At 36.2% G+C, this 12,472-nt stretch overlaps 1 protein-coding gene across 1 annotated transcript in view; it reads left to right on the forward strand.

The window, feature by feature from the left end:
• LOC108317781 (heterogeneous nuclear ribonucleoprotein D0-like) overlaps positions 1–12,472 on the forward strand; it is a 105,735-nt gene that overhangs the window by 56,593 nt on the left and 36,670 nt on the right. The window lies entirely within an intron of this gene.

Consider the following 12,472-nt stretch of genomic DNA (forward strand, 5'->3'; position numbering starts at 1 on the left):
TCTTTCTTTCTTTCTTTCTTTCTTTCTTTCTCTCTCTCTCTCTCTCTCTTTCTTTCTTTCTTTCTCTTTCCTTCCTTCTCTCTTTCTTTCTGACAAAGCCTCATTCTGTTGCCCAGGCTGGAGTGCAGTGGTGCCATCTCAGCTCACTGCAACCCCTGTCGCTTGAATTCAAATTGTTCTCCTGCCTCAGCCTCCTAAGTAGCTGGTATTACAGGTGTGTGCAACCACACTTGGCTAAGTTTTATAATTTTAGTAGAGACGGGATTTGGCCATTTTGGCCAGGCTGGTCTTGAACTCCTGACCTCAAGTGATATGCCCGCCTTGGCCTCCCAAAGTGCTATGATTACAGGTGTGAGCCATGCACCTGGCCATAGTGCATATGTTTTTTTTCTGGGGAAAAAATCTCGCAAAAAAATAGTCCTTTTCAAAAAAAGTGACCTACGAATGTTTTGTTTTTTAAAATGAACTGTATTAATGGCTGGCGTGGTGGCTCACACCTGTAATCCCAGCACTTTGGGAGACCAAGGTAGGTGAATCACTTGAAATCAGGAGTTTGAGAGGAGCCTGGCCAACACGGCAAAACGCTGTCTCTACTAAAAATACAAAAATTAGCCAGGTGTGGTGGTGGGCATTTGTAATCCCAGTTCCTTGGGAGGCTGAGGCAGGAGAATTGCTTGAACCTGGGAGGTGGAGGTTGCAGTGAGCCCAGATTGCACCATTGTACTCCAGCCTGGGTGACAGAGTGAGACTATCTCAAAAAAATATTAACTGTATTAGTAATAGTTTATATATTGTATAATGCACTCATTTAAATATAATGAAGTATTCACAAATCTATCCATGAAAACTCTAAAGTAATAAAAACAGGCCACTTTTCCATCACCCACAACGTTCCCTCAAGCCCCTTTTGTCACTGTCTTCCGCTCCAGGCAAGCACTGATAGGATCCTGCCCCATCGCTTACTTTTGTCTGGTCTGGAATTCACGTAACTATCACCTTACGGTATTCTCACTCTCTCTGACTGGCTGTTTTCTTTTACTACACTTGGGTTCATATCTAGGGGGAAAGTTACTGGGTACAATGTTAAATATATATTCGTCTTCATAAGGGGTTGGTAAACTGCTTTCCAATGTGCTTGTACAATTTTTCATTCCTAGCAGCAATATATGACAGCTCCGGTTCCTTTGCCTGTCACTCTCATTGGGTATTAAAACCTCCATTTTAATTTTAGTTCTTATTATAGACATGTTACCACATCGTATACTGGTGTTACAAGACCTTTGGAGTGTCATTTTCCTCGCCAGAAATCTCTGTGGCCAGTAGCGCCTTTGCCTGAGTTTTGCTCGGGCCCACTGGACTTATTTCGCTCACTCAGCCTGGCGAGCTGCACTCAGTTCACTCTACTGGCCGGGGTCCCAGGCTCCATGGGTGAGTCAAGTGTGGAACAATGAAGGGTGTGTGAGCAAGTGTGGGGTCTGGCCGCTGCACACTGTCAGGCACATCAGCTGCTGCACTGAGCAGGCAGCTCCAGGTGCCAGTGTGGACACCCACCCTCTGTGAGGCTGCAGCCAAACCAGGTGCACCACAAGCAGCTTCTACAGCTGGCATTAGGGAACACGTTGGTGTCCAGAAGCTTGGAGACACCAGGGCCAACAGGACCCCAAGCTCTGGGATCCCCAAAGGACCACGGCTCTTCTTTCCTTCTCTTCACCTGCAACGAGGTGAGCAAGGGGCATGTCTTAGCCCTGTTTGTGCTATAGCTCCTTTAGGGTCACCGTTCTGTGAGCCTCAATTTCTTGTCCTGTGACCATGAAGAATGAGGTACACAGACAAGTGGGGGGTGAGCAAAATGAAGAGGAGCTTTATTGAGCAATATAAGAGCTCAGAGGAAACCCCCAGGGGGCAGCTCCCTTCCACAGCCAGGGTTTCCCAAGGAGTGTTCAACTCCTAGCAGAGAGGGTGTCACTGGGAACCTACCCACTTCTGCCCAGGAACCTGTCTACTTCCTGCTGTCATTCATTGTATCCAGGGTATAGGTGCCAAGGGATGCCTGTAGGCCAGTACCAAGCTGCCCTCAGCACCCCTTTGGCTTCCCTCCCATGCTCATCAGTGCCCAAAGTCCTGAAGGGGCCAAGGTGGTAGGGGGCTGGCATGTCAGCACTACGCTGAGTCTGTGAATGCCTGGCTGGCCTGCAACAGCACCCAGGCTTGGCCTCGACTTTGCTCTGAGGAGCAGGTCCTAACAGCAGGGAGAAGCCAGGCTGTGGGAGCAGGCACTTCTGAGCTTGTGAGGGAAGTGAGTGCCTTCCTGGGCCCCCAAGAGTGCAAAGATGCCTGGATCCACAGCCACGATTTGGGGGCTGCAGTCTGCGCCTGGGAGGCAGAGCATATCTTTGTGTGCTTTTTTGCTCTATATACCTCTTCTTTGCTAACTTATTTGTTCAACTTTTCCCCCATTATTTTGGTTTTCTTATAATTGTGCTCTAAGAATTCTCAATTTATGCTGGATACAAGTTCTTTGTAAGACATATATATTGAGAATATTTTCTTTCACTCTACGGCTTGCCTCTTCAAAGATATCTTTTCAAGACCAGACTTTTAATTTTGGCAAGTCCAATTTATCAACACTTAAAAAGAAACGGCTAACATTGATGCAGTACTATTAACTATAGAGTTTTTCACAGTTGCCCTTTGTCCCGCTACACGTCTTTTTCTCATTCAAGGATCTAATCCAGGACAAGACGTCCTTAGTCACCTCCACGGAGGACAGTGTCTCAGTCATTCTTTGTTTCTTGGTGACTGGGACACATTTTAAATGGCAGTTTATTTTGTAGTCCGTGCAGCACTTTGTGTTTTCTGGATATTTTCTCATGTGTAGATGGGGGTTATGGAATTCGGGGAAGAATACCACAGAGGTGGAGTGCCCATCACACCCTGTCACAGCAGGGGCACACGATATCAGCAAGGCTCATTACTGGTGACATTAGCCCTGACCACGTGGTTAAGGTGTGCTCTGCCAGTTTCATCCACTGTAAAGTTAAATTTTTTTCCTTTCCATACTTCATTTATTAGAAATAAGTCATTAAGACCAGTCTATGCTTGAGGCCAATTACCTCTTGGAGGCAAGCATAGGAAATAGTTTGTGGACACATGTTGAAACCATTAATTAACAAATATTTGTAACACTTTGAAGCCATGGAAACTTTCTGTTTCTCCTTAAAGTCTGGCTTTTAGCTGCCTGATTTTAGAATTCCACAGTGGATCTTGCCTGTGGCAATTATTCCAGTGGTATTCTAATTATGGTTTTCTATTTTCCTGATTCTTATTACATTTATTATTTGGAATTCTTCTGTAAGAAGATTTGTTCCTTATCTCAACGTATATATTCAATCATTTAAATTAGCACAGATTCATGTATTTTTATTTTCTACTCCGAGTTATAACCCTAAAATACTTTTTTTGTTGCCCAAGTTTTTAACTTGGTCTTTGATTTCAGTTTGCCATCTATGCCCAATCACACCTCTTTTTAAAAGCATTTTCTAAGTTTTTGGCACAAGATGCTTCAGGCTCATTTTGTATTTCTTCAGTCCCAGCCCCCAAATAATCTATTTCTTCAAGGAGTTCTAATTTCCTTTATAGGAACATGGTATTTAGAAACCAAGATTTGAGCTCTTAATTTGCTCATTGTTACTGGCTATCCCTGACTTGGCTCTCTCAGCAGACAGACCTAGAAAATATATATGTATATGTGCATATGTATATACACATATTTATGTATGTGTGAGTACATATATTTCTATATCTTGTTATGTGTACATATATTTAAATAAATATAAGTTATAGTGATATCTATGACTGTAAGCAAATGCCAAAAGATTCATTCTAGATATATGTACTGAGAATATTTTCTGCCCTGTTACTTATAGCTTCTTTCCCTGACATCATCTAGCTCTCACTATACACAATATATTGACTTCTTTTTCAACCCTTGTATATGTATAATGTAGTTTCAGAATTGCTAACCTGCACTGGTATGAGAAACATTTATCAACCAGAATACAGTATTTGTGTCAATAAATTCTTTTTGTCTTGAATTTTAGAGTAACCAGTCAAACATTATTTTCCAAAGTTACTGAGGCCGGCTTCTTAATCCCCCAAACCCTTAGACCTTTGAGTGAGATTATATCACATATTTCGAATACAGTTCTATTCATTTGTCCCAGTATGCATTCTGCCTGAGAATCTCCTAACACCTTGGTTCACGGGTTTTTTCCCCCAATTTTCATACAGAAAAATTCACTCCTTGTGGTGTACAATTTTATACATTTCCTGCCGTCAAGTTTTTTAATCTAAAATTTTATTTTACAATAACCACAGGCCGATTCACATGTAGTTGTAAGAAATAATACAGAGAATTCTTGTGTGTACTTTACCTAGTTTTCCTCAGTGGTAACATCTTGCAAAACCACAGCACAATATCACAACCAGATAGTGACACTGACATAGCCAAGATGCAGAACATTCCATCACACAGAATCTCATACACTCACACCCACACGTCCCTCCTCTTCCCACCCCGTCGTAAACACTGGCAACTACGAACCCATTCTCCATTTACATAATTTTATTACTCAAGAATGTTATATACATGAAATAATGAAGTATGCAATATTTTGTTATGACTTTTTTATCTAGAGCAATTCCCTAGGGTTTCATTCAAGCTGTTGCATGCACTTTGTTCCTTTTTATTTCTGAATGGTATTCCATTGCATGGATGTAGCACAGATTATTTTAACCATTCACTCATTGAAGAATGTCTGAGTTCATCCCAGTTTTTGACTATTAAGAATAAAGCTACTGGAAACATTTATGTATAGACTTTTGGGTGAATATAAATTTCAGTTTATCTGGGAAAAACTTTGAAGAGGGCAATGGCTTAATTGGTAGCTGTTACATTTTTAGTTATTAAAGAGACAACTTAGCTGTTTTGCAGAGTGGCTGTGCTGTTTTACATTCCCAGCAGCAATATGTGTGTGATTCCGTTTCTCTGCATCTTTTTCAGTATTGATCTGTCATTTTAATGTTAGCCATATGAGAGATTTGTAGTGATATCTCATTGTGGTTTTAATTTACATTTCCCAAATCAGCTAACTATGTTAAACATCTTTTCATGGGATTATTTGCTTATTTCCTATCTTCATAAATTCTTTGATGAAATGCTTATTCATCACTTTTGCCAATTTTCAAATTCAATTATTTGTTATTTTACTGTTGACATTTCAGAGTTCTTTATAGTCTAGATACTAGTCCTTTGTCATGTATGTGGTTTGCAAATATTTTCTTCAAGTCAATGCCTTGTACTTACATTGTATTAACTGAGTCTTTTATAGAACAAAAGTTTTTAATTTTGATATCCTTTAATTTTTCCTTCTATGGGTCATGCTTTTGGTGCCAAGTCAAAGAGCTCTTTGCCTGGCCCTGAGATTTTCTACTCTTTTTTTTCCTAAATGTTTTATGATTTTATGTTTTAAGTCTATAATATAATTTGAGTTAAGTTTTGTATTGGTGTGAAATTTAGGCTGAAGTTTGGTCTTTGGGTTTTGCACCTTTTATTATTATTATTATTATTATTATTATAGTTTAAGTTCTCAGGCACATGTGTAGACCACCCAGGATTGTTACATAGGTATACACATACCACGGTGGTTTGCTGCATCCACTCCCCTCCACCAACGTCACATACATTAGATATTTCACCTAATGTTGTCCCTCTCCAATCTCCCCACCCCCTGGTAATCCCTCCACTGGCCCCCCACCCCCCAACAGACCCCAGTGTGTGTTGTTCCTCTCCCTGTGTCCATGTGTTCTAATGTTCAACACCCGCTTATGAGTGAGAACATACAGTGTTTGCTTTTCTGTTCTTGTGTCAGTTTGCTGAGAATGATGGTTTCCAGCTTCATCCGTGTCCCTGCAAAGGACATGAACTCATCATTTATTATGGCTGCATAGTATACCATGGCGTATAAATGCCACATTTTCTTTATCCAGTCTATCATTGAGAGGCATTCGGGTTGGTTCCAAGTCTTTGCTATTGTAAACAGTGCCACAATGAACATGCATGTGCATGCTTCTTTATAGTTAAATGATTGATATTCATTTGAGTATATGCCCAGTAATGGGATTCCTGGGTCAAATGATATTTCTAGTTCTAGATCCTTGAGGAATCACCACACTGTCAGAATGTCGATCATTAAAAAAATCTGGAGACAACAGTTACTGGAGAGGATGTGGAGAAATAGGAATGCTTTTACACTGTTGGTGGGGGTGTAAATTCGTTTTTTTTTTTTGTTTTCGTTTTTGTTTTTGCCTATAGATTACTCAATTTCTCTAGCACTGTTTGTTGAAACAACTGTCTTTCCTTCATTGAATTCTTTTGCATATTAAAAAGCTGTTGGACATATTTGCATAGGTCTATATTTGGATTCTCCAGTCTGTTTTACTAATCTATTTCTGCATCTCTCCTTTAATAGCACACAGATATGGTTGCTAGATCTATATAGTAAGGCTGCAATTGGGTAGACTAACTCTCACTTTATTCTTTTTCTTCACAATCATTATAGCTATTCTAGCCATTTTTTTCTTTCCATATACATTTTAAAATATCCCCAACTATACTTTCAAATAGGTCTTTCTGTTATTTTTGATAGGAATTGTATGTAAATATTGAATAATCAATATCTTTACTATATTGAATTTTCCAATCCATGAACATGATATTTCTCTGCATTCATTTAGATATTTGATTTCTTTCATCAGTATTTTGCAGTTTTCAGCATATAAATTCTGTACATGTTGTATTAGATATACACCTAAATATTTCCATGTGTGTTAGATTTGCAAATTTACAGTTTTAAGCGCTTTTTTAAAGTTGAATTACCATGTGTTCATTGTTAGTATATGGGCATACAATTGATTTTTGTATGCTAAACTTGTATCCTGCAATTTTGCTTAGATCCAGGAGGAGTATTTTTTTTAATTATTATTCTGATAGATTGTGATTTTCTCTGTAGATAATCATGTCATCTGGCAAATGGGAACAGGTTTACTTCTCATTGTGGGGAGGTTGATGAGGGCGTAGTTATGTATTCACCTTCACAGTGCCACACAGAACAGTTCCGTCACCCTCAAAATTTCCTTTTGTAGCTTCTTTGAAGTCAGCATCTTTTCCCTCTTCCAGTCCTTGGCAACCACAAACCTATTTTCCATTCCTATTGTTTTGCCTTTTACAGAATGCCATATAAATGTAATCATGTGAAAATGCAATATGTAGCCATTTGGTATGGAGTTTTTTAATTGTTTAGTATTATTCTATTTTATAGATGTATCATAGTTCATCTGTTCACCCTTTGCAGGATAGCTTGGTGGTTTTCAGGTTTTGGAAATTATAAATGAAGCTTCAATAAGATTTGTGTACTGCATTTTTTGGATATAAACATATGTTTCCAATTCACTAGGGTTAATACCAAGGAAGGGGAACTCTGGGTTGTATGGTGAGTGTGTATTTAATGTCACACGTATCTGTCAAACAGTTTTCTGCTATCACTGTCTCAATTCACATAGCTACTACCAACTAATGGGTGTTTCTGTTGCTATGCAGTCTTAGCATTTGGTTTGTTAGATTTTTTCCCCCTTATCTGTTATAATAATAAGCTTATAGTATATGTCATCCTGATTATAATTTTCTGGAAGTTTCTAATTTCAATGAATTATACTTTATCATTCTTTTTCTCTTTTGATATGCAGTTTTTTGGTCCCATCTAAAAATCCTTGGCCTAATGAAAGGTCCTAAACATTTTTTTCTGCCATTTTCTCCTAGAAGTTTAACAGATTTATCATTGCATTTTGACATAAATTTTTTTTTAAATATTGTATATGCTATGAATTAAGTGTAAAAGCTTATTTCTTCTTCTATATGGATATCTCACAGTCTAGATATTGTCTAAAAAAGCTATTTTCTCTCTATTGAAATAACCTTTGTTAGAAATCATTAATAACCCACAGAGCTATGTCTATTATTACACACAAGTCACGCTGCTCTTGTTACATAGCTTTATAATAAGTCTTGAAATCAAGTAACGTAGTCCTTCAACTTGGTTCTTTTTTAAAAAGCAGTTTTTGGATATTCTAACAACCTTGAATTTCCACATAAATTTTGGGAAAAGCTTCTCAGTTTATACAGAAAGTCTGCGGGCATTTTGATTGGGGTTGCAATGTTGACTGCATGTGATGATTACAGGCATTCTTGCATGTGTTGCTAATTTTAGGAGAAAATTGCTGTCTTTCATTTTTATTAAGTATGATGTTAGCTAAAGTGTTTTTGAAGATGCTTGTCATCAAGTTACAGAAATATTTTCTTAGTGTTCTGACAGCTTTTATAATGAATTGGTGGTGATTGCTTTTTTTTTTTTTTTTTGAGATGGAGTCTCGCTCTATAGCTTTTGCTGGAGTGCAGTGGTGCCATTTCAGCTCACTGCAACTTTTGCATCTGTGGTGTGAACTTCCTTTTTAATCTGTTGATAGGGTAAATTACAATGACTGTTTTTTAAATATTAAACCAACTTTGCATTTCTTGAATAAACTCAAGTTAGTCATGATGTATCTTTAATTTTATTTCCTAATTTTTTAAAAAGATTTTTGAATGTATCTTCATTAGATACATTGGTAATTAGTATTCTTGTCTTCAAATGTTTTATATTAAGGATTAGAGTAATAATGTATTTGTAAAATAAATTGGTATGTCCTCCTTCCTTATTTTCTAAAAATATATCATGTAGAATTGTTAATTATATCCTCCTTAACTATTTGGTATAACTCATCAGTGAAGTCATCTGATCCTGGTGTTTTCTTTGTGGGAATTCTATCCGTTTGTCTGTTTGTTTTATCAGCCAGCACAAAATGTCATTTGGGATTTTTTTTTTTTTTTTTTTTTTTTTTTTTTTTTTTTTTTTTTTTTTTTTTTTTTTTTTTTTTTTTTTTTTTTTTTGAGATGGAGTCTCGCTCTGTCGCCCAGGCTGGAGCGCAGAGGTACGACCTCGGCTCACTGCAACCTCTGCCTCCCGGGTTCAGGAGATTCTCCTGCCTCAGCCTCCCGAGTAGCTGGGACTACAGGCACTCGCCACCATGCCCAGCCAATTTTTGTACTTTTTAGTAGAGACGGGGTTTCACCGTGTTGGCCAGGATGTTCTCAATCTCTTGACCTCGTGATCTGCCTTCCTTAGCCTCCCAGAGTTCTGGGATTACAGGCATGAGCCACAGCACCCTGCTGGGAATTTTTTAAATTATTTAAAATTTTAATATTTATCTAAAATATATCTAGTCAGATTTTCTGCTTCATATTTTTGTAAGAATATTTTCAAGAGATTAGACCATTTCATCTATATTGTCAAACTTTTCAGCAAAAAGTTATTAATAATATCCCCTTATTGTTTCATTAATATCTGATGCCCTTTTCTTCATTCTAATATTGAAAATTTTTGTTCTCTTTCATTTTTTCTTGATCAGTCTAGCTAGATGTTTATCAATTTTAGTGATTCTATAAAGAAACATCTGTCATTTGATTTTCTCTATTGTTTATCTGTTTTCTACTAACAGATTTTTGCCTTTGTTTTTATTATTTCCTTTTCTCTATTGATTTTGTGTTTTGTACGCTATTTTTCTAACCTGTTAAAGTAGAAGTTTTGGTCATTGCTTTTATACTTTTCTTCATTTCTAACAGAAGCAATTAAAGCTATATCTTCCCCACTAATGTTTTAAAGTCCAGGATATGATCTTCTTTGTGAATGTTTTATTTACTCTTGAAAGAAAAAATGCGTATCTTGCTAATGTTAGGAGACTACTCTATACATCTCAAGTAGACCAGCTTGGTAGACACTGTTATGCAGCCTTTTGTCTCCTTAATGTCTTTTTGTCTATTTGTTCTACCAATTCCTGAATGTGTGATATTAACATGTGCAATCATAACTGTGACTTTCCTGCCTCCTTACGGTTATATCAGTTCTTGCTTCCTGTATTTCAAAACTTTGTCATTTGGTGCCTATACATCATGAATTGTTATGTCTTCTTGATAAACTGACCATTATGTTCTAAAATCTTTCTCTTTATTTTCGGTAATATTTCTTATTTAGAAGTCTGCTTTGTCTGATGTTAATATTATAGGTCCTTCACAATTCTTATGATTAGTTTTTACCTACTATTATAAGTTCACATTCTTTTATTTAGTCTATACTCTTTCCTATATTTAAAGTATATTACTTCATATAACACATAGTTGATATTGCCCTATTAGTCAAGGTTTTAATCCTTTTCATTTAACTGGGATATTTTAACAATTTACATAGAGTGTGATTAATACCACCTTGGTCTTTTTTCTAATCTGCTTTTGAGCTCCTGCTCTTTCCCTTCTTTCTTTTGAATTGAGTTTTTTTTTTTTTTTTTTATTTTTTTTTTTTTTTTTTTTTTTTTTTTTTTTATATTAGCGATTTATTAGCTAGACCACTTTGCTTATTCATTTATTTTAATGTAGTTGCTTAATATTTTTAATACAAATCTTTAATATATCAAAGTCTTCCTCCAAATAAAATACCAGTTAAATATATTATTTAAAAATTTTATATTTTTTCTTCCAAACATTGTAAGCTGTTTCAGAATTTTTCTTCTACATGTGATATAAATGCCACAAAAGATTATTAACTGTTTTTGCTTAAAGCAGCCAATTATATTTTCTTAAATGTATTTATGAAAAAGTATCCTTTATGTTTATGTCTTACATAGAATTTTTTTAACTTTATATACATATTTAACGTTTCTGACATTCCTCATTTATTTCTAAGATACTAATTTCTCATTGGGCATTATTTTCTTTCAGTTTGAAAACTTTTTATTGTTTCTTGTACTGCAGGTCTACTGACTACAAATTCTTTAGTATTTTGTTTCTTTGAAAAAGTTTTTGTTTCATTGATATTTATGAGCATGTTTTTCTGTAAATATAATTCCAACTTATTTTTTAAGTTGGAACTATAAGTATGTAATTATATTGTTCTCTGTCTTGCATTGTTTCTGGAAAGAAAGTTTTGATTCTTCTTATTTTGTCACCACACTTGTAACGTATCTTTTTCCTCTTTAATTTTGGTAATATTTCTCTGTGCTTTATTTGGATAGTTTCTATTGCAATGTTTAAAAATTTTCTAATCTTCCCTTACCCAGTATGTATGTTACGCCCATTTGTTAAGTATTTTACTTAATATATTGTATTGTTTTACATCGCCAGAAATTCAATTTGATTCTTTTTTATATTTTCTCTCTCTTCCCTTACTATAGCATGTTTTCCATTAAATCTTCAAGGATAGTTGTAGCAGATTTTTTAAAGTATTTTATGCTAATTCCAACACCTGTGTTATTTCTAGGTCTGTTTTTTTTTTTTTTTTTCATTGTTTGTTCTCCTGGTTATGAATGACATTTTCCTGCTTATTTGCATGACTAATAATTTTATTATTGATGCTCAGCATCTTGTTAAGCTCTGGATTTTTTGTCTTTTTAAAAGGGTTTTTGACTTCAATCTTTTTAGCTAACTGTTAATTTATTTTGGCTCAGTTTGTTTCTTTTGAGGCATGTTTTAAGATTTTGTCAGATCAGGTTTAGAGCAGTCTGTGCTATAGGTATGGTTATTATTAACGCCAAGATGTGATCCTTCTGGGTTTTGACAGAATGTCCTGAGTGTTTTACAAGGTGTCTCCAATTCGACTGTTTAGAACTCAGATTTCTCCAAGCAGGAGGTAAGTTCCAGAAACTTTTTAGCCTTCATCAACCTAGTAGTGCCTTTTAATGGCCTTATGGTATGTTGTACAACCCACATATAGCTTAGTATTCAGTAAAAAACTCAAAGAGACTCCATTTATTTTTACAGAGTTCTTTTTATGCCATCTGATCCGTGACTTTGCCCTCTAGTTTTCAGCCATCTCCACCTTCCAGCCCCATTGCTTGTATCCTCAGTGCAGCGAAACTGTGGCATTCTGCCTGGCGTGCCCTTGCTGTGGTGTTTATTATCCGGAAAATATCTTCATGCAGAAAACTACAGCAATTGTAGAAGTCATCCAATTTTTCTTTTTCTTCTTGATCATATTTTTGTGTTGTTTCTTCAGTGACTGAAAACACTTTTCATATGTTTCCTGTTTGCTAGTTGGCCAGTGCTGTAGAGGAATAGAAGCAGAAAAATACATTTTTTTTTTTTTTTGGTTATGATTCTTGTGCTTTTCAACGTTTACCTAAAGACAATTCCAAGTTCCAGTCTTGAATTTACCTGGGTGGTGTAATTTTGAACTCCCGCATGTCTGAGAATGCTCTTTCAAATGGAAACTGGAAACATACCAGACTAGGACCTGGGGCTGGGACCTGGGGCTCCTGGCACCAGCGAGTA

The sequence above is a fragment of the Cebus imitator genome, unplaced genomic scaffold, assembly GCF_001604975.1.
Source record: "Cebus imitator isolate Cc_AM_T3 unplaced genomic scaffold, Cebus_imitator-1.0 Scaffold207, whole genome shotgun sequence".
Lineage (NCBI taxonomy): Eukaryota > Metazoa > Chordata > Mammalia > Primates > Cebidae > Cebus > Cebus imitator.